Raw genomic sequence first — 21,957 nt, forward strand, 5'->3', positions numbered from 1 at the left:
CCTAGATGATTGTGCCCATCCCTAAGGTGTGTCCTTTGGTACCAAGAGTTTGAAACCCCCAGAAGCACTTGAGGATCCTCAAAATACCTACTGCCTTTTATTCAGTGGCTAGCATGATAGGTCATTCTTTCATTCATTCACCAATCATTTTTTAACTTACTACCTGCATGATATTGAGCAAGTTACCTAATCTTCAGTTTCATTCTTTTCATCTGTTAAAGTATGGAGTCAATTTAAATTGTCTCTAAGACCCCTGCCAACTGTAGGTGTGGGATTTTTAATAGAAAATACTTAGGATCTCTTTCAGCTTTAGATCTTTGAGGGATATGTCTTTCTAGTCTTCTTTCACATTGTTGTGAAGTAAATTGTTGCAGACATGTCTGACTCTTTGTTCCATTTTGGGGTTTTCTTGGCAAAGATACTGGAGTGGTTTGCTATTTCCTTCTCTGGCTCATTTTATAAATGAGGAAACAGGAAAACATGGTGAAGTGACACAACTAGTGTCTGAGGTAAAATTTGAACTCAGGTCTTCTTGATTCCAGGCAGGGCACTCTATCTACTACCCTATGTAATCGTCCTTTATTTTATAATCTGTTCTAGCTAGACTAAATTCTACTACCTGTTTTCTTATATCTTTCATTCATGCAGATACCTGAGAATTCCATTCCATGCCCTCCATGCCTAGAATTCATTCTCTTCATCTCTATTAAAAACCCTGTCTTCGGGGGCAGCTGAGTAACTCAGTGGATTGAGAGCCAAGCCTAGAGACGGGAGGTCCTAGGTTCAAATCTGGCCTCAGACACTTCCCAGCTGTGTGACCCTGGGCAAGTCACTTGACCCCCATTGCCTAGCCCTTACCACTCTTCTGCCTTGGAGCCAATATACAATATTGACTCCAAGATGGAAGGTAAGGGTTTAAAAAAAAACAAAAAACTGTCTTCCTTCAAGGGCCAGTTATCATCTCTTCCATGAAGCTGCCCCTGATTCTCTCTAGCTAAAAATGATCTTTCCCTCAAATTTTTCAGAGAAATTTTTATAGAGTTCTCCTTTCCTCCAATTTGTACCATGAGCATGAAGAAATACTTGGGCTCTTCATAAGCTTGGCCATCCCATATTGAGAGCATAGGGAGAACTACAATGGACTGGCCTAATATATAATCTATCCTTACTAAACTTTTATTGCAGGTCAAGAACCTGGTTTTGAATCTTGTGTGAGATCACTCTCTGTATGAACTTGGGCAAAGCATTCCTTGTCTTAAATGAAGAGGTTGGAGTAGATGGCCTTTAAGACCATTTCTGGGTCTAAGTTTAAGGTCCTAGAACTGATGTGTTAGATGATGATTTTTTTTTGTTATCCTCCCATTCCTAAAACAGGTTTGGACATAAGTGCTTAATAAATGCTGATTTAATTGTCTACTGTATGTGCTGGGGAGATAAAAAGGTGAGTAAGGCGTGGAAGTCCATCCTCAAAGAGCTTATGATCTAGAATTTTCTTTAATAACACCTGTGAACCCTATGAAGGTCTTCATTCCTGACCAGCTCCCTGTCAGTACAATCTTTGTGGGCTCAAAGACTGAAGGACCCACTAATATACTATATCAAGCCTGAGTCAAACAAAAAATTATGAAAGAAAATCTTCTGTGGGGATACATATAATTCAATAATATATTTTTTTCTGTTCTGTTATTGAACAAATTGCTCCTATTTGGCAGACTGCTCTTCCCTATTGAGTTGATTATGGTAAGAACTTAGCTTCAAGAATGATGCCCCCATCTCTAAATATTTTCTATAGAACCACTTACTTCATTCTCCTTATCCTCACATTGGCTCTTTCCTAGCCCCACTTCCCCTAAGGCCTTTTGGTTCCTTAGTGCTCCTCCTCATGGTAGGCTTCCCATAGGCCCAGGTGAAGGTGACCTAGAAATGAGAAACTGTATCTAGATCTTCATTCTTACCATGGCTGCATGACTGGAGGAGGGGGAGAGGGAGCAAAGCCCTTCTCTTTGAGGCTCCCTGGAAATAGGGCAAAAGACTTCATATTTCATTCTTAGAAGGGAAGAAGGGTGTCCAAGAAGATAGAGGTAAGACTTGGGGTAGAATTTACCAAATGGGATGGTGGTATGGGCTCTCAATCCTGAAATGACTAAGGAAGGGTTAGTATGATTTAAGAGTTCTTCCTCCTTTTCCTCATTAAGGTTCATTTTCCTTCAACTTTTTCAGCTGAACTCCAAAGAGGAGGGAAGGACTGAGGGGAAACTGGAATAGGACCCTTTAAATCCCTATCTACTAAACCCTTTGCCTCTTTTTGTCACCCCTTCCCCACAGTCTCCAATTCAAAGAGAATAGGCTGAATCAAGAGAAGTATGTTCTCAGTATATGTTCCAGCATTGTCCTGGGAGTTATGTCTGAATATGAAACAGGATTGTATTCTATCTTGTGCCCCCCCCTTACAGAGCCCTTTCCTGGTATTTACTTTTCCCATCCCTAGGGTGAGGAATAGCTTAAGCTTTTCTTAGCAGATCCAATAGAGGAAATACCCAGAAGAAATTCTAGATTGAATTCTAGAGACTCTGCCCTAGTCTGGAGCTTATCTTGTGGCTTTGGCCATATAAATCATGCCTTCCAACCAGCCTGGAAACAGAGATCCATTTCTGAGGGTTTCAGGGGAAGGGAGGCAGAAGTGGCAAATGATGGAGGTAGGAAGTTGGAGGGAGGAAAGTATTCATGGTGGGAGAGGTAGAGGGGGTTAAAGTAAAGTGTTATACCCCTTAGCGAAGTGCCCCACAGCTCAAAGGAAGGCATTCTGGGCCAAACTTTTGTCTTTAGGAAGAGGCCATGTGAGCAGCAGGAGTATGCAGGGTTATGAACTTTCAGAGGAGATTGAAAAAAAAAGAGTGAGGAATGACAAGCCAGGCCAGAAGTCATCAGTCAGGCACTGGAGCAGAACTCCAGTCTGATCTGCTGGTAGCTGTACTCTCAATCACAGTGGGTAGAGAAGGGTCCATTTTATACATGTAGGACATCCCCTTCTCAGGTGTTGGGAGCCTGCCTTTATCTCTGGTGTTTGGTCACTGGGTGGAATTTCCAAGGGTAGGACTCTGAGGTATGTGGATTAAGGAATGATGATGTCATGTGTGATGTCAGTAATCAATAATCAATGGATCAACATTTATTAAATGTCTGCTATATGTGAGGCACTATGCTAAACTCAGAGGAGGAGAGATAGCTAGGAGAGAAAATAGTGCTGAAATCTTTGAAGGATCAAGAAACAAATATGTCAGGATTCAGGCAGAGCTTCATCAATGTGCATAAGTGATAATGTGACTACTCCCAGGGGAAGTGGAGAAGGGATAGAAGGAGACCTGAAATCAGGGAGGGCTTTGACACTGTATTGAGAATATTTCCAGATCTATGTGCTAAAAGCAGTTTATACTGTCTCTAAGGAATCATGGTAGAGCAGAGAGAATACCAGACTTGAGTCAGGAAGACCTAGCCTAGAAACTTTCCTCAGTCACTAGCTGTGTGACCCTGGGCAAGCTAACTACTTTGTACCAATGACTTCTAAGATCCCCTTCCAGCTCTAAATCAACAGTCCTATGACCAAGTGATGGGAATTGTGGACTAAAGGTCAGTTGTTCAAAGTGGCTAAAATTGGCCTATCCATTCCTACATACTAGGTAGTCTTAGGCCCCCTTCTAAGGACAACAGAATTGGGGGAGGCATCACCTGCCTGACTTTTCCCAGGATAGAGTAGAAAGAATTAAAGTTGTCTGAGCTGCAGGACACTGTTTAGTGACCTGGACCTCTGGACAGCAGGGAGTAGTGTGGGAGAAGCTAAATTGGTGGAAAGATGCCCCACTGTCACCTCCCCAACCCTTTTGCTGGCAGTACATCTATCCATTTCCCCATGCTCTCAAGAGTGTATGAGTCAGACTGAATTCAGCACCATGGACTGTACTTATTGAGTTCAAAACCTTTTTTGGTTCAGTCATTTTTCAATTGTGTCTAACTCTTACTAACACTCTTTGTTGGATGGTACAGAATTCAAAATAATGGCAGGCCTGGTCCCCAAATTTAGGAAATGTACAGTCTAATAAAGAAGATAAATCTCACACTGAGAACAATTTAAGAATGCAAGAGTTGCCCCAGGAGTCAGAAAGACTGTGGGTTTAAGTCCCACCCCATAGAGGTTGTGTGACCTTAAGCAAGTTATTTAATTTCTTGGTGCCATAGGTACCAACACTGTTACTTGGAAAATAAGTACTGCTTGGAACTTATAAGAAAGACTACAGCATGAAGGGCTTCTTCCACTGAGAGACAGAGACAGAGAGAGAAAGGGAAGGAAGGAGGAAAGTAGAGAGGAAGGGAGGGAGAGACAGAGACACAGAGAGGATACAGTGAAGAAAATATGTTCTTGAAAATTAATACACTTAGTTTAAACGTGGCCTTCTCCAATTTACTCTGGCCAAGTCACAAGCCCAAGTTCCTCACCTATATTATGCAGGTAATTATATTTGTACTTCTTACTTCCCAGAATTGTTGTGAAGCAACACATTTCCATAGGCAAAGTGGGTTATTCTTAGTATTGTAAACCAATACATGGAGAAATACAGACGTGTATAATAAATATTGAATAAAATCAGTCCCTAAGTGGTCCCGTGCAAAGGGACTGTGAAAGCCAGGTGTGGTTAACCGAGGAAGGCTTTGTGGAGGTGAGTCTGGGAACTGAAGAGGTGACTAGCGCTGTGATTCATGCTGTAGTCGAAGTTAAGAGAAGATGAAAGGGCCAGTCATTCACGTCTGGAGTAGGTGATGGAGTGTAGATGGAGAGGGAGGAGTCGGGGAGGGCACTCGAGTACAGGCAAAGGTTCGGAGGCAGGATTAGTTAGCCAGTCCAGGTGCAGCTGTCCCCATCCCGTGTTCCCTGGGACGCCGGCGTCGAGGGGGCTGTGAGCGGCGTGTTGGCCCCCCGAGACGGAGCTGTCGAGTCTGTGCCTCACACCTCTTTTCCCTCCACTCTTCTTGGTCTCTTTCAGTTGGAGGAGGACAGACTCTCTGGGCACTCCCTCCCGAGGTACAGCCCCCTACGACGACTGGCGTCCTCCGTGTTCTCCTCCTCCACGCTGGAGACGGAACATTACCCTCACCCCGGCGGCCCCAGCTCGGGCTCCCTCATTCAGCGCAGCCGCTCGGCCGAGAGCAGCCCGGTCCGAGCGCCCCACCGGCGCCACGCGCCCCTCGCGCCAGGCAACCACAGACTCATGCCCTCGGTGCTCCGAATCTCCAGGTCCCAGCTACAGCAGGTGTGGGCCCGATTCACCCACAAGACCTAGGCTGGGCCCCCCTCCCCACCAGAGGGGGCAGGGCGGGGAGGGGGGCGTGCTGAGGGAGGGGGACGGACAGAGAAGGTGGCTCCTTCCCAGAATGCAATAATCACACGCACACTCTCACACACGTTCCCTTTCCCATTCCATCATGCAATACACGCCACCCCCAATAACATTGGCTCAAGGTACTGTAACATGACCCTTCCCTGACGGAAAAACCATCCGCCATACCACCCAAACACGAAAGGGAGGTCTCTTTCCCCCCTCTCGTGTCTGCTCCCCAAGCTTCCCCTTTGCCCAGTACCGACAGGAGGTTGCGGGAAGGGGGAGTCTGTGGCCGCAGTTACTGGGGTGGTGGGCAAGGCCAAGGTCAAGTGAGGATGGAAGGCCCTGCCCCCAAATTCTTCAGATGCAGATGACTGACTATCCAGAATTCGGGGGAAACGCAGGTGTCAGGGAGATGAGAGGTACCAGATCTCTGGGGCAGTCTGGAGTGAGGTTTTCACTGCGCCGTCTAATTCGTGATCGCCAGCCTCCTGTTGCTGCTGCGTGACTGAGCCTCTCCCTACTGGAGGAGGTGGAAGGCAGGACAAAGATAGGAGAGACATGACCGTTTAACTGGGTCGCTGCTACCCTGTGTCTGACCAGCCAATCCCTCCCTCAGAGCAGGCAGCTGAGTCAGAGAGAGTATCTGGAGGCAGGATTGAGGGTGAGGACCCGCACCAGTGCCTCAGTTTGGAAAAGTTGGGAGTGAGGGTTTCCTTATGGTCCCTTCTCGTAATATTTCAAGGTTCAGGTACATTAGAATGGAATAGCTCCCATGACCTAGCTCCCTGGCTCTAGTGTGATCATCCCAGAGGACCTCCCAACCCTCAGCCTCTCCTTTCAGGTACTCCTTGGAAAATTGGGGTTCTTTGGGACCCAGCAAAGGTGCCTCCCCCTTTCATTCCTTCCAGTGACATCCAGCATCTCCACCCTCAGGGAAAAAGACAGGAAGGGCAATACACATGAGTGTGAGAAAACTGGAGTTTGGGGCTGGGGCTCCCCTAAGAGGCTTTTTGGAGGGCAAAGGTATTTATTGTAGAGAAGCTAATGCTGGTTGTGTGTGCGTGTGTTGAGGCTTGCCCTAGTGTATTGGGGAGGGAAGATATCCTTTTATTACTGAGTAATTACTTCCATACTCTCAATTCCTCAACCCCAGACTCTCCCTCCTAGCCGGCTCATCTCCCTGACTCCTCACCTTACCAGCCTTTTCTAGCTGAGAATGGTGATCCTTTAGGGCTCCTAACACTTCTACAGGGGAATTGGTAAAAGTGGTGGAGATGGGTTTGAAAGAGATGGCCTCTGAGATCTTTTGCAGCTTTGATATTCTAGGTTCTAGGACTCCAAGGAACTGAGAACTTTTCCATGGTATAGTCTGGTGTAGAGTCATTGGTTCCTTGGAGGTGGTATGTCTTTAGGGACCTGGACACTGCATTTCTATTTTCTGGTGACTGATCCTGATTTCCCTTAATTTCCTTTGGCCTCACTTACTTCATCTACAAATTTATGAGTTTGGTTTTGATAACCTCTAAGGTCTTTTTCTGATTTAAACTAATGATCATGGAAGGCTTCCATTTCAATGAACTGACTCCCATTGTCTTCCAGCTCATTGGCAGTCTGGGGCTGTGTAAAGTAGGGGTTTTCCTCTTATCCTTCTGTCCTCTTTAGAAGTCCCTCTCCAAACCCAAGACAGAGCCAGGGCTCTTAGATTTGGTTAGTTTGGGTTTCTTTGTCTAGAGTCTTAGAATCATAGAATATTGGAGCTGGAAAGGATTTTTAGACATTATGTATCCATTTCTCTGCCTTCTTTCCATTTCCTACTCAACCTTATTCCATCAAAGGAGCCTCTAAAAACAACAAACAACAACCATTCACTGTAAGCAGCCCTATTCCACCCAACAATCTTCAGTCTTGGGTTCTCTGCCCTTTACCAAATTTGTGACTCACCTCCCAGCCCCTGACTCTGCTGCCTTCCAAACTTCCAGATGTTTTCTATAGAGGGTAATGGGGAATTTCTTCTGTGTCCCCTTTCTAGGTGGTGGCAGGCAAAGAGCCTCCGGGAAACAAAAGCACAAAACAGAGGCAGGTAGATCATCAGATCCAAAAGCCATCCCTCCCTAGGATAAAATCTGAGGATAGGGATGTTCTATAGTCCTTAACCTACCCTCTCCTTCATCCCAATGTCCCATTCCTTCCCTCAGTTCTGGCAATCCCTGAGCCTTGATTAGACTTTCAAAACATTTATCCCGCCCAATTTATACCCATTGTTAAAAGTTACTTACCTTCCATCTTCTGCCAGCCCACTAACTCTTTGCTCTCTATTCAAGAAAATATTGCATAGACCTTAATTCCCATGAACCCTCCCTTTCAGTCCCCTAATCTTCCTCTCTGTCCCTTCTGTCTCTAACCACCTTGAAAGCCCTCTACCCTTGTCAGTGAGACATATAATACAAGTTTCTGCCTCTCCCTCCATCCCCTCAGAATTCTCCCCTGAGATTGCAGATATGGAGGATTCTAAAGGCTTGGGCTAATTGGAATTAGGTCACTTTGATTACTGTCAGTATGATAGAAGTCATCATTATAGAGGATATTCTATTAACTAGAATTCTCCCTTAACTGGTCCTTTCATATAGTTGTAGTTCAGTAATCCCTGATCTTATGCCCACAAATTCAAGAATAGTTTCTAAATCATCAAAGATTAGGCTTCATTCAGAATAGTTTTTAACATTTTACAGTATTCCCTTTGGGAAGCTGCAACCTTGTTCCAACAATACCTTATGATAAGTTGGGACATTTTTTTTAAAGTCAAGAACTCATATAATGTAATTCTGTGCCCAGGACTTTGGAGCAGTCCATTCAAGAGCTCATTCTTAAAAAACACAATGGAATTTAGAAATCGCTTTTGGAGCCTGGGGCCCCTTCCATAGTGGCATCCCTGAATTCTCTGAAGATGGATTTGTTTTTCTGGAAATAGTTAAAAATCATTTTGAGCCAATCCTGCAGAGTAGAGTAGACAGTCAGGCTGGGACTAACTGGCCTGTGTGTTCAAAAGTTTGGTTTGACTACTCAGTAAGGAAGCAAATGGTTTTGTGTGATTTTAAAGCAATTCTCTGAAGGCAATTCCCTACATGGAATGGACCCAGCCTCCCAAGGGAACTGCTTGGATGGATTCTGGTGAGCTTGCTTGAAAAAACTTTATTTCCATCATTTTACTGGTGCATTTTTAATCTGAATTAACTGAAGCATCTAATTTCCTTAGATAACTGGAAATTTACCTAATTTATTCTGCTGTTCATTTATTTACTGAAATTATTTATTAATTCCTGAATTATACATGTATGGGGGCTTGGAATTATGTAGAATATAGAACTCTCTTTTCTTCCCTCTTTTCCTTCTTCTGTTGCCCTAAAGGGATGGAATAGTGTGGAACACTTCCATCCCAAAGCTTTCTCCCTTTCCACTAGGAGGTAAGGACATTTACTGTTGATTCCTCTTTGAGAGAGGGTAAACTAAGCAAGTCTTACCCACATTATCTGCAAATCATTCACCTCATATTACCCTGGGAACAGACTTCCATTTTGGGAGAATCTCTACTTCTCCTATCTTGGTCCCTCACTTCTTGCAGTGACTGAAAGCTGGAGAAAAGTAGAGGCAGAGGTGAGAATGCACTTGTAACGTGGTGGGAGCCAGGAAAGAGTGGATGTTTAAAACCAGATTTTTGTCTGGAGATAGCCTCCAGAACAATGCTGAGACTGACTCAGCATTCAGTAAAGCACCCAGATCCTACTGAATTCTAACTTTGAGTTCTCCAGCCCTAGTGGCTAAGACACTACTAGGTTGATGTTTCTTTGGCCTCTGAACACCTTTCTTTCTGTGAAGGAGAGCTTGGTAACCTGGAAAAGACACCTGGATCAGTCACCCACTCCCGTCATGGGTGCCCTTGGGACTTCCCCTCTCTAGACTTTTCCCCTCTGTAAAATCAGAGGGCTGAGCCTGTGATTGTCTCTTTTAAATACAAGATTCTCAGGCTTTTTGGAGAGTTGAGGGGCTCAGCTGCTCCTAAAAGGGATTGACTTCCCCCCTGGCCCCCTCAAACCAGGTGGGCTTCTCAAGAGAAGCTCATGCTTTTTGGCCAAGCCAAAATTGAAGATCATGGGATCGTAGAGGAGGAAGGAAGATTTTAGATGTCATCTAGTTCAACTCCCTCATTTGATATTATAGATAGAAAAAGAAGGGAGAGGGTTAAGTGACTTGCCCAGTCACACAAGGTAGTTAGTGACAGATCCAAGATCTGAATGTAGGTCTTCAGACTCCAAATCTAAGACTCTTTCTATCATCACAACCTATGAGATGATATGTCTGTCTGAGTATGAAGGCATGTGAGTGTGTGAGAGAGGTGCATGTTTATGGGTGTAAGTGAGTGTGTTCTGTGACTCCATGTGAATTTTAACAGGTATCATGTGGTCTTCTTAGTGTGCTTTAGAAAGGTCTTAGCAGCTAACTCTTGGTCCCAGGGCAGGAGTTAGATGAGCAGGATGGTGGCCAACTTTTATACTCCCCTATCCCCAACTTCCCCTGGCCTTCAGAAGCCTTCAAGCACCAAATCTACTCATCCAATCCAAATGAGGGGAAGGCATAAACAAATGGGTACTTAAACCCTGACCTAATGAGTGACTAGAATGTGGAACTCCTGCACTATTCCCAGTGCATTATTAATCTTTTATACCCTGGTTAAGGGGATTTCTACTTATAATTGCATAAGGGCTCCTACTCCTTACTTTGCTTATCCTGTCCCAGGCTGGATCACTGGGCTACCTATCCCTATGATTTTAATTTGAGTCTGGAAGGATGTGTGATGACCTCACTTATTACCTGCCAGGCAGGCCATGGAGTATCTGAGTGTCTGGCATCTGAAACTTCTCTCTTGCTCCTCCCTAGCCCCATTCTAGCTCAGAAATAGGGAAGTTTTCTGTAACTACTACCCCATTAGCTGGTACCCAGTCTGATGTGTGCCTGTGGATGTTAGGGTGTCCATAGTAAAATCTATCAATTTTATTGACTCTAGACATGACAAGGGGAAGTGACTTCAGGGTGCAGGTTAATGCTGATCTAGGTGGGAGATGGGGAGTTCATTTCTCTTAAGCTTGCCAGTATCTTACCTAGCTTCTAGAACTGTCTCCTCCAGCTGTGTTCCCTTCAGGGTTCTTGACTGAAATCAGTGGGGAAGGCCTCAGGGTGGAGACCCTGGGGGAAAGTTCTGAGTTCCTCTTACTTTTGACAGGATCAGACCTGGGCCAGTGACCCTTTTGCTGGTGAGAGGCCCCAGTTTTCCAAAAGTGCTGGCACTGTAGGGTGGTCACAGACACTTGAGAAGTGTCAGGAATCAGCTTTCATTAAAGGGAGAGAACAAATTTCTTTTGCAAAAGTCCTGATTTTCAGGCCAGAGAAGAACAAGCCAGGGGACATTATTTCCTTTAAAGTAATGGCTAATGTTTCATCACTTTTTTACTAATCTCTCACCCCAAGGAGTCTGGCCTCCTTCACCTACCCTCCCCAGAACTTTTCTCCACAATTCTAATGAGGACCCACACTAGTAACTAAGTACCAGACCTGTCCCATCTCTACCTTTGCACTTAAGCCATGGGGCAGGTTCAGTTAAGTGTGACATTCTCCATTTCCTCTTTTATTCCTCTCTCAGTCAGTCAGTCACGCCACCAGACCATATCTCACAAACCTAAGCTGGGCAGTGGGAAGGTTTAAAGGCCTTCATGGCCAGGCCTAGGTGTCATAGGTTCACTCTCCCCCTAATACCCAATCCACTGAGTAACAGAAGATCAGATCTCCTTCAGGCTTTCAACTAGCCTGAGGGTTGGGGAGGGGAGTGCAGAAAGAATGAGAGTTGGTACCCAGCAAAATACTAGGCTCAGAGCTGCACTCTGGGCTTCAGGGTAGCCAAAGATCAGTCCAAAACAGGGAATCTTGCTGACTGCTGATAGTCTAGAGCTAGTCTGGTGGGCATCCTGACACTGAAGGGCTACTAGAAGAGGGTGAGGTTTAGGAGATCATGGGGTGAGTTTTGTGACTTCAGGTGCCCCTCTGTTCAGGGGTAACTTCCAGTAGTACACCCTTGTCTGGCCTGTGTGTGGAGGGTTCCAAGGAGGACCCTATTCAAGGCCGTCCCCCACACTTCTCTATTTCCATCCAAGCCTTTGGATGCTTATCAGGACTGGTCAGGAGGTAGTGAGGGTTGGGGTGGGGATGGGAAAGTTGGCTTTGCTCTCTTCTGATGACCCCCACACGTTTTGTTTTCTGAGAGACTTGTAATTCCACATGGGCCACAAAGCTCCATTCTGCCCCCCCCATTTCCTGGCCGAAAACCCCTGCCCCATGCCACACTAGAGATTTTCTCCGCCCTCCCCAACCCAAACGGCACAGAGGCTGTGGGGTTTCTGGGCTGTTTTCCCAAAAGTTCATTCACTGTTATAACTTTTGTACTCTGCCCCCCATCCTGTTGGCAGCGATTGATCGCATCACGAATGTATCTTGTGTCTTTTTAACAAGCTGCTAAACTAAGCCGCGTGAATGGGGCTAGGGATGCTGGCGTGGGAGGAGAGTGTGGCGCCAGGGGTACCAGGGGCCAGGGGACTGGGCCAGGGTAGGGGAACTGGGGCTTCTCCCTGCACCTGTCCACATGCCTGTGAAGCAGGGCTAGAGCCTGCCCCTCCTCCCCCTCAGAGATGGTTCCTTTCACCCTCTCCTGCCCCACACCTAGCACCCATTTCCCACACACATTTCCAGAGCTTCCGCCTTGGGGTGACTTTGCCCCCAAGCTGGCAGTGGGAGGTCCTTTCTCATTGGCTCCTCCCAGAGGAGCTGGGGACCTGGCTGGGCCTCCTCCCCAATTGTCTGCTGCTATTTGTATATATGTTGGTTTCTCTTTTATTGCCCCAGTCCTTGTCTATGTTCTCACCTCTCCCCCACCCTCCCCAATTTGTTTCTTTTGGCCTCCTGCTCTCCAGTCTCCTTCCCCTGGGTGGGGCCTGGAAGCTGGAGAAAGGAGTCTCCTTTACATTTAACTTCCATGCTTCCAGGGTAGGGAGTGGGGGAGCTGAGGCTGGGGAAAGAGCTTTTGGAAAGAGGGTGTTCCCCTGGCTGGGTAGGCTCTCTCATCTTCCACCTTCCTCCAATCCTTTCTTACCTCACCAGTGAGAAAAGCTGGGTCACCCCTTCCCTTGTCTCTCTCCACCTCCTTCCCCCCCAAAATTTGGCCTTGCATTTGGATGCCAAAGAGCCTAGAGTGAGGGGGAAGGAAACTCAGAGGCTCAGTTTCTCCGAGCAGTCCTGGCCCCCACTGGCCATGCCCACTGTCCCAGAATTCCCATCCCCTCTCCCTTTCTCTTCCCCCCATAATGGAGGCCACTTGGGGGGGTCCCCCAACCTTCCACTCCTCCCTACAAAATAAACTCAGGGACCAACATCTGCTTCCTTTGCACTTGCTCCACCACTGTCCCCTCCCTTCCTCCCCACTTTGAGGGGCTGGGGGAGGGGGAGAGAGACTGGACTCGGGGCTCCTTCGATCTGACAGTATTGGGCAAGAAGAGGGGCTGCCCCACGTCCCTTCATTCCCATCCTCATTCCCATCGACCATTGTGGGGGGTGTTGATTGGGCAGCTCAGCCTCGGGGGCTCAGCCCAATTTTCTTCGAGGCCATAAGCACCCTTCTTCCACTCCCTTCCCCCTCACCCCTCCACTCAGCAGACACCTGCTGGCCGGGAGGCCCCTTCTTGGCCAGGAAGGGGACTGGGGGTGGGGGTACAGGAGACATGAATCTCCCAAGAGGTCCTGAGCCACAGCTGGTTTATCCCTGAGCCTCCTCCCATCATACCCCCAGCCCCACTTTTTTAATGCAATAATACTGTATTATACGCTTGCACTATTCCTCCGGGGCAGACTAAGCATGCTAGAAACAAGAAAAGAAACAATTGGAAGCTTCTTTTCTTTCCTCCTTCCTTTCTTTGTTTCATAGTTTCTTTCTTTGTTTCATGGTTTCTTTCTTTCCTCCTTCGGGGTCCTGCCCTTCCCTGGTGTACATAGCGGTATAGAGAGCGGCTCCGGGCTCTGGCCCTTGTATAAAAGCATGCACTGAGCGCGCTCCCTCCCTTCTTCCCTGCTTCCCTCGGCCCGCCAGTCCACCCCCTCCGTCCTTCCCTCCGTCCTTCTTCTCTCCCTCCCCGTCCCCTCCGCTCGCCTCGCTGGGCTGCCTAGGACTGCGAGTACTGTACAAATCCTACACTTGAAGACACACCAACTACACAAACGCACACGCGCAAGGTCACGGGGGTGGGGGCGGACACGGACACGCACCGACACGCACGCGCGCGCGGGGGTAGACGAGGAAGAGGGAGGAAGCATCCTAAGGGCCCCCAGCCGCTGTGCAAAGGATTTTGTGCCTTTTTTAAGTCCCTGTATGTTAATCCAGACAATCCGGAAAGCTTGTATACTACCAAATCCTTATTAAAGACTCCTTCCAGGAATCCGCCCGCGTCCTGCCTGCTTTCTTTCACTCTTTCCTGCCCCGGCCCTGTGCTTGCTCAGGCGGTCACTCCAAGTTTTAGGCTCGCCTCAGGGCCACCGGGTGCCAAGGATTGGCTTCGGGATGTTGACTCAGCTGGGGTGTGGGGGGGGGGGGAGGGAGAGGAGGAGGAAGGCTTCCTGGGCATCTTTACCCGTCCCCCTTCCCATGACAGCTTGGAGCTGTCTGTTTGGCAGCGGAGAGAGGGGCCCTCCCCGCTACCCCGCCACCCCCAGACAAGAAATATTTAGATCCCGGTTCGGGGATGTCACGATCTTAACGTTACACTTTGGTGCGCAACCACAGGCATTCCAACTCATTTGCTCCATTAAGTTAGCCATCGATTTATACGCAGTCCTCCGTGAGGGACGCGAGAGGAAACCATCTCTGACCTATGCAGAGTTCGACTACGTTAGAACTCTTCATCCTGTGAATTTAGGGGTCCGTTCCTAGGCCTGTTTTCAGAAGTTAGAAGGATATTTGTGGGTCAGAGGAACTGGCAGAACCAGGTTGGGCCCTGGTTTCCTTTTGTGAGGAGAGCAGAGGAGGAGTTTAGGGGAGAAGGGGCCACGGAATCATCAGGCTAGAGCTGGCTCGACGCCCCCTTCCCCCTCTGTCTCCGGGGTGGCCGTCTGCATTCCTGTTCTGCTTCCTTGTTTCTCCCAGCAAGTGGAAGCGGAGGGGCTCTGACCTTGTGAGTGAGTTGCTAGTGTTTCGGAGACTAGTCCAGCTAGCAGTAGTGAGGGAGAAAACTAGGGGGTAGAGAGGCAGACAAAGAGGAAGAGAAAGAAGGGAAGAGAAGGAAGGATGGGGAATAGCGTGAGTAAGAAAAAAAATCAGAAAGGGAAAGGAGAGATGGAGAGACTGAAAGAAAATAGAGAGGAAATAAGAAGAATCAGAGAAAAGGCAAAAAAAAAAAGAAGGGGAGAAGCCGAGACAGTGCAGAGAGGAACAGAGAGAGAGCCTAAAAGAGTCCAGAGGGAGGGAGCTGGAGTGTCAGTGACTGAGTTACTGGGGTGGGGGGTGGGGCGGGAGAAGTAGCTTGAGGAGAAGGAGGGAGAGAGGGAGGGAGGGAAGCGGTTTTCTCTGCAGAGCTGACTGCCGCAGTGCCCAGCCCCCAGGGCAGTTTGGACTCTCTCCTAGACTATTATTCTCTTTAGGGCATGAACGGGGGAGGGAGGGGAAGACCAGAAGTAAAACCCTTCTCCAAGGCCAATCCTTTCCCTGAGAGGGCAAATGGGAGTGCATTTCCTAGCCTCCCCCGCCCCCCCCCCCCCCCCCCAAGCCCTAGAACTTTTAGGCTTTGTTTCTCTTAGCCTTAGCCTTATTATCGGTTTTCTGTCCTTCGGTCCATGCCCCGGGAGAAGGAGAGGTCCCCAGGGGGAGGAGTCAGTGGGGCAGATGGGTGGACCTTTCTCAATCATTTCAATCTATCCTGTACCAGAGCTGGGTTGCCCCCTAACTGAGTCCAGCCAGAAATAACCAGCTAATCTGCTCCTCAACTGTGAGCCTAGGCTATCCTAGAGACGGAAGGGAAATGAAGTGCTGAGATGACCCCTGTTCTCAAAGGACCCAATTGTCAATTAGAGAGGAGAGTGGCTGGTGGAGATTAATCACATATGAAAGGCCAGAGGCACAGAGAAGAAAGGGGAGGACAAACCCTAGGAGAACGGCTTGAAGGATAGAGAACCTGGGGAAAAAAAGACAAATGAAGAAACAGAAAGAGAAATGAGAGACAGAACCATATGTACATAAACAATTAAATAGAAAAATGAGGGCAAACCTTCCCTCTTTCCCCTCCCCCAGCAGCATGGGGTGGGGGCATGAGTCTAAGAGAAGTAAATGGAGGCTTTTTGGAAAGATGTTGGGGTGGGGAACTGGAGTGTGGGCTTCCTTCTGCTCCCCCTTCCTACTTTGCATAGCACAAAGTTAAACATTGTGCTGTATGGAGAAAAGTGCTGAACTCAGAAATAGGAGACCTGTGTCAGAATTGTGGCTGTCCCATCTGTATCATTCACATCTGAACCTCAATTTCCTTCTCTGTAAAACAAAGGGTTTAGATTAAGTTGCCTCTAAAGTCCATTCCAGCTCCAGCTTCTAGAATCTTCTGATGTCCAGCCTATATCCCATCATATAAAAGCCAGTGAAGGAGTTTTTGACATCCCACTCTCTTGTAAGCACAAGGAAGAAAAATCAGATGCTTCCCCCCAGGTCAGTTGCCATGTTTGTAGTCTTTCATTTTGGAGTTTAGAGGATTTTACCTCAGACACTTAATAGCTATGATATTCTGGGCAAATTAAGTAAACTCCTATCCTGTTTCCTCACCTGTAAAATGGGAAAATGACCTTTCTCCTAGGTTTTTGGGAAGTTCAAGGGAGAAGACATTTTTTAAATGCTTAGCCTGGTGCCTGGCACACATTAAAACGTTCATGTTTTCTTCCTTCCTTCCTTTTTGTCAGAGTTGTAGCAGGAAATAATCACAGGCATTTGATTCCTAGAGCTCCTTCAGAAGTCAGGCAGACAACTTCCCCAGGTCACTGTGAGATTTGGGGGAACACAAAGGGAGACAAACTACACCTGGCTGAGAAAATAAAAAAACTAATGCCAGTCTTTGGCTAGCTCACAGCTAATGGGAAGACATGTTCCTCTCCCAGGAAAATGCTGAATGTGAATCAGCTAGTCTAGCCCCTTATTCCTCTCTAAGGGAGAAGGAGCTAAGGCACAAATCAATAATCTACAACAGACAGAATTCTAGTATCAGAGGTCCTGGGTGAAAATTCTAAGTCATTAATGATTACTACCTGTGTGACTTTGGCTGGACCACTTCATTTCCCTGAGCCTCAGTTTTCTCAACTGTAAAATAATAAGGTTGAATTAGATGGTTTCTGAAGTCCTTTCAGCTTTAGTTCCCTGGATATCACTGCCCTGTTTGGTCTCCTTCCTCCCTTCCTTGCCTGGTCAGCTGTAGGGGTCCTTTCTATGACTCTTTCCACCCTGCTAAAGTCAGACCCCCAGAGTTGCTTCCTTCTAACCACAGTGTTGCTTCCTTTCTATCCTAAGTGCTATAGGGGTTTGTCTACTCATCCCTAGCCTCAAAAGAGAGGAATATATTTGCCTGTGACCACTTCACCCTGAGGATCATAAAATCATGGAATTAAGAGTTGGAAGAACCCTTATGGATTATCTAGTGAGGTTCTTCCTAACTGAATGGATGACCCAAGGTTAGTGAAAACTGAACCCCTGGTCCCCATTCTGTGATTCTTTGAGAATCTCTCTAAAACACCATTTTCCAAATCACATTGAACAGAATCCTATTGCTCTGGGGCAAAAAGTGGCTTAGGGAATAGAGAGCTAGGCTCAGACACCAGAGGTCTTGGGTTCAGATTTGGCCTCAGACATATCCTAGCTGTATGACCCTGGGTAAGTCACTTAACCCCAATTGCCTAGCCCTTACCAAGACAGAAGGTAAGGTTTTTTGTTTTTTTTTAAGCATCACATTTGTCAATTCTAAAAATAGAAGAATGGCAAAGACTAGACAAAGGGGGTCAAATGACTTGCCCAGGATCACACAACTAAGAAATTTCTGAGGTCAAACCCAGGTCCTGTCTACTCTGGGCCTGGCACTGAACTATCCAGTTGCTCCTGATATCCCTTTTTTTACCTCCATGATATTTCTCAATGATTCACTCCCATCCCAAAGAATTGTCCCTTGCAATGAAAACTATGTTTAAATGAAACAAATGAATAAATTAGTTATTTCTGACAAAGTGATCCTTATTCTATACAACCCCTTTGCCAAGAGAAGGAAGTGTATTTTGTCATCCATTCTCTAAAGTCATCATTAGACACTGCAGCTATCAGGCTTAAGATATTTTTCTTTTGGGGGCAGCTGGGTAGCTCAGTGGATTGAGTGTCAGGCCTAGAGACGGAAGGTCCTAGGTTCAAGTCTGGCCTCAGACACTTCCCAGCTGTGTGACCCTGGGCAAGTCACTTGACCCCCATTGCCTAGCCCTTACCACTCTTTCTGCCTAGTCAATACTGTGTATTGGCTCCAAGACAGAAGGTAAGGGTTCTAAAAAAAAAAAAGATATTTTTCTTTTATTAATTTTTTCTTTAAAACTCTTATTTTTAAATCACCTCAAAATCAAGAAAACCTGGCTTCAGGTTCCATCTCTGCCCTACTAGTTGGAGGACCTTGGGCAAGTCATTTAACCTCCAGGTACTCTCATCCAGAAGTGCAAAACATTCAACCCACTGGCTATTGCTGCTGCAACACTTCTGAGTGCAGCCTGATCCAAATTAAAATGTAATTGGGAGCAGTGGCTACGTAGTATAGTGGATAGAACACCTCTCTGGAGTTGGGAAGATGAGTCTTCCTGAGTTAAAATTTCATCTCATACATATTCTGGCTGGGTAACCCTGGGAAAGTCACTGAACACCAATTGCCTAACCATTTTTGCTCTTCTATGTTAAAATTGTTACTTTGATAACAATTAGATAATTTGATAATTGATAAGGGTTGTAAAAAAGTAATTGGGAAATATTTACAAAATAAATAAAAATACAATAAACCATAGACTGGGCAGCTAGGTGCCATAGTGGATAGAATACCTGTCTGGAGCCAGGAGGACTTATCTTCCTGAGTTCCTATCTGGCCTCAGACAAGTGCTTACATAGTCAAAAGAGGCTCAATTTCCTTTTTTTCTCCAAAATTTCCCAACCTCTCCCTCTAAGATATTTCATAACATCAAAGCACTGGCCCATCATGGGTAGCTATGTTCCGTCGATATATTCCAGGCCTAAAAGGGATCTGTGGCCAAATCAGTTTGGGAAACACAGCTCCAAAGGTCAGAGAAATCAATGGTCACTGTTTTCCTCTCCATTTATTCACTGAACAAACATTTTTCTAATGTCTCTTATTTGTAAAGCAGTCTACTGGACCGGAGGGGGAGATAAAGTTAAATAAGTCTCAGTGAATCAATTAGCAATTAATTACCTACTCACAGTGGATGAGATGAGAGGCAAAAAAGAAGTCCCTCAAGGAGCTCACAGAGTGTGTATATGTGTATGATATGTATATATTACACACACACTATATATACACACACATAATGTATGTATATTCAATGTATAAATACAGAATGTATATATACACACAAGATATACAATTTATATACACTATATATACAATATGTGTTTATATATACATATATAAAATATGTGTGTATATATAATTGGAGATAATCTTAGAAGAAAGCTACTAACACTGGAGGGGACTGGGAAAGCCTTAGGAATTGAACTGAGTCTTGAAAGGAAGCCAGAGAACCCAGAAAATAGAAGTGAGGAAGGACAGTATTCCAGAGGACCACAAGGGACAGAGGAACCCCAAGTAGGCAGCTGGATTTTAGAGTACTTTTTGTTGAGTTATTTTAGTTGTTTCCAACTCTTCATGACCCCATTTTCCCATTTGAAACTTTCATGGCAAAGATACTGGAGTGGTTTGCCATTTCCTTCTCCAGCTCATTTGACAGATGAGGAAACTGAGGCAGAGTTAAGTGGCTTACTCAGGGTCACACAGCTAGTAAGTTTCTGAGGTTGGACTTGAACTTGGGCCTTTTTTTATTTTTAAAAATTTTCTATGATTACATGATTCATGTTTTCTCCCTCACCCCCCCTTAGCTGACAAGCAATTCCACTGGGATATGTGTGTGTGTGTGTGTGTGTGTGTGTGTATGTATATATATATTTTATCACTCAAACCCATTTCCATATTATTAAATTTGTAAAAGAGCAATCATTAAAAACCCAAACCCCAAATCCCATATCCATAGAAACAAGTGATAAATCATATGTTTTCTTCCGGATTTCTACTCCCACAGTTCTTTCTCATAAGTCCCTCAGGATTGTCCTGGATCATTGCATTGCGGTTAGTAGCAAAGTCAATCACCTTTGACCATCCCACAATGTTACAGTCTCTGTGTACAATGTTCTCCTGGTTCTGCTTATTTCACTCTGCATCAGTTCAGGGAAGTCTTTCCATGGAACTTGGGTCTTTCTGATGCCAGGCCATTGTATCTGCCTATCTGCCCCTTTAGAGTACATGGTGGAGAATAAAATGTAAGAAGGCTGTAAAGTTAAAGGGTTTTCAAGTTAAAAGAGTTGTAAAGGGTTATAAGTTTATAAAAGGCTTTAAATGCTAAACAGGATTTTATATTTGATCCTGAAGGCAATAAAGAGCCATTAAAGTTTACTGAAAGAAGTCATATCTTCATGAGTCCAAATCTGGCTTCAGACACTTTCTAGGTATGTGACCCTGGGCAAATCACTGTTTGCCTCAGTTTCCTCAAATGTCAAATGTGCCAGAGAATGAAATAGCAAACCATGCCAGTGAATACTGCCAATGGGGAAATGGGGCCAGAAAGAGTTGGATGTTACTGAAAAATGACCCACCCACAAAGTTTTTTGAGGGGGAGGAGTCAGGAGAAAGTGGGGCTTAATGTGAACTTTAGGAAACTGACTTTGGCAGGTGAGTGGAAGGAGATTAGTGTGGGGTTAGATATGAGACAAAGCTTTTGAGATAATCAAGGCTTGTGATGATGAAGACCTAGACCAGGCTAGCAGCTGTGTAAATGGAGAAGAGATAGTTGAGATTGTAAAGGTAGAAATGATGACATTTAACAATGGATTAGATGTGTAGAGGGAGTGAGTGTAAGTGAAGAGTCAAGGATGATGCTGAGTTTTTGATCCTGACTGGCACAGAGAATGGTGGGGTTCTCGATAGTAATAGAAAAGTTGAGAATTAGGGAAGGCTTTTTTTCGGTGGGTGGGAATAATGATTTCCGTTTTAGACAGACTGAGTTTGAGAAATGTGTGGGCCATTCAGTTCAAGATGTCCCAAAGGCAGTTGAGGATACAAGACCAGAGGTCAGGAGAGAGATTCAGACTAGATACTGTATATAGATCTGGGCATCATTTTCCTGGAGATAATTGAATCCTTGGGAGTCGATGAAGTCACCGAGGGAGCTAGTATAGAGGGAGAAGAAGAGAAGATAGGCCCTTTGGGGGATGTGACCTGGATGAAGATCCAGTAAAAGAGACTGAGAAGTAGTGATCAGAGATAGGAGGAGAGCCAGGAGAGAGCAATGTCCCAAAAACCCAGCAAGAAGAAGCGGCCCTCTTCTCTGAGTCTTAGTATGAGCTAAGTGACTGGATAGAGGCCATGATTCCCTGAGGCATATTTGGTAGCCCCCTTAAGTCACCCCAAGAACCTATCCTCAAGAAATCAGACCACATTGGGATTTAGGCTTTAAAAGATCGATCTACAGCAAAAAAGAATAATATAGAAATAGGTATCCAGTGATCACATTTGCACAACCCAGTGGAATTGCTTGTCAACTTTGGGAGGGGGGAGGGAAGAGGGGAGGGAGTGTACAGGAATTGTGCAAACTTGGAAAAATATTTTTAAAAAAAGTCAGACCATAGAGCAGAATTTCCAGAGGTTTAAGTCGTTGCCAACAGGGAGGGAAAAGTAGGATTGCTTCAGGCTACCCCCTCCCAGCTGAAGGTCCCCTTCCTTCCTGATAAAGAGGGAGAGGGAACATTACACCAATAAGAAAGGCATTGGGAATCATGAAAAGAGCTCTGATCAGTGTTGTGAGCAGTAGCAGCTTCAGAGGCCTGACTCTCCAAAAGTGGCTTCTAGGTGTGGGAAAAGGCATACACTTCAGACCTGGCCAGCATGTTTCTTTGTTTTGCCAAACTGTTATTTACTATAACAGAGGATTCTGTGTGGGCAGTTGGGGACATCCATTAGGAAATGAAAGTAATTTTTAAAGATAGCATCAATAAAATAATTTTTTTAAGAAAGAAAGAACCTAGCTGTATGACCCTGGGCAGGTCACTTAACTCCATTTGGCTAGCCCATGCCCTTTCATCTTAGAGTTGTTACTAGGACTAAAAAGTAAAGGCTTAAAAAAAAAAAGAAAAGAAAAAGAATGTTGGACCAGGAGGCAAGAG

At 45.8% G+C, this 21,957-nt stretch overlaps 1 protein-coding gene across 4 annotated transcripts in view; it reads left to right on the forward strand.

The window, feature by feature from the left end:
- Positions 1-21,957, forward strand: part of TTBK1 (tau tubulin kinase 1) — a 107,143-nt gene that overhangs the window by 70,934 nt on the left and 14,252 nt on the right. The window lies entirely within an intron of this gene.

The sequence above is a fragment of the Monodelphis domestica genome, chromosome 2, assembly GCF_027887165.1.
Source record: "Monodelphis domestica isolate mMonDom1 chromosome 2, mMonDom1.pri, whole genome shotgun sequence".
Taxonomy (NCBI): Eukaryota; Metazoa; Chordata; class Mammalia; order Didelphimorphia; family Didelphidae; genus Monodelphis; species Monodelphis domestica.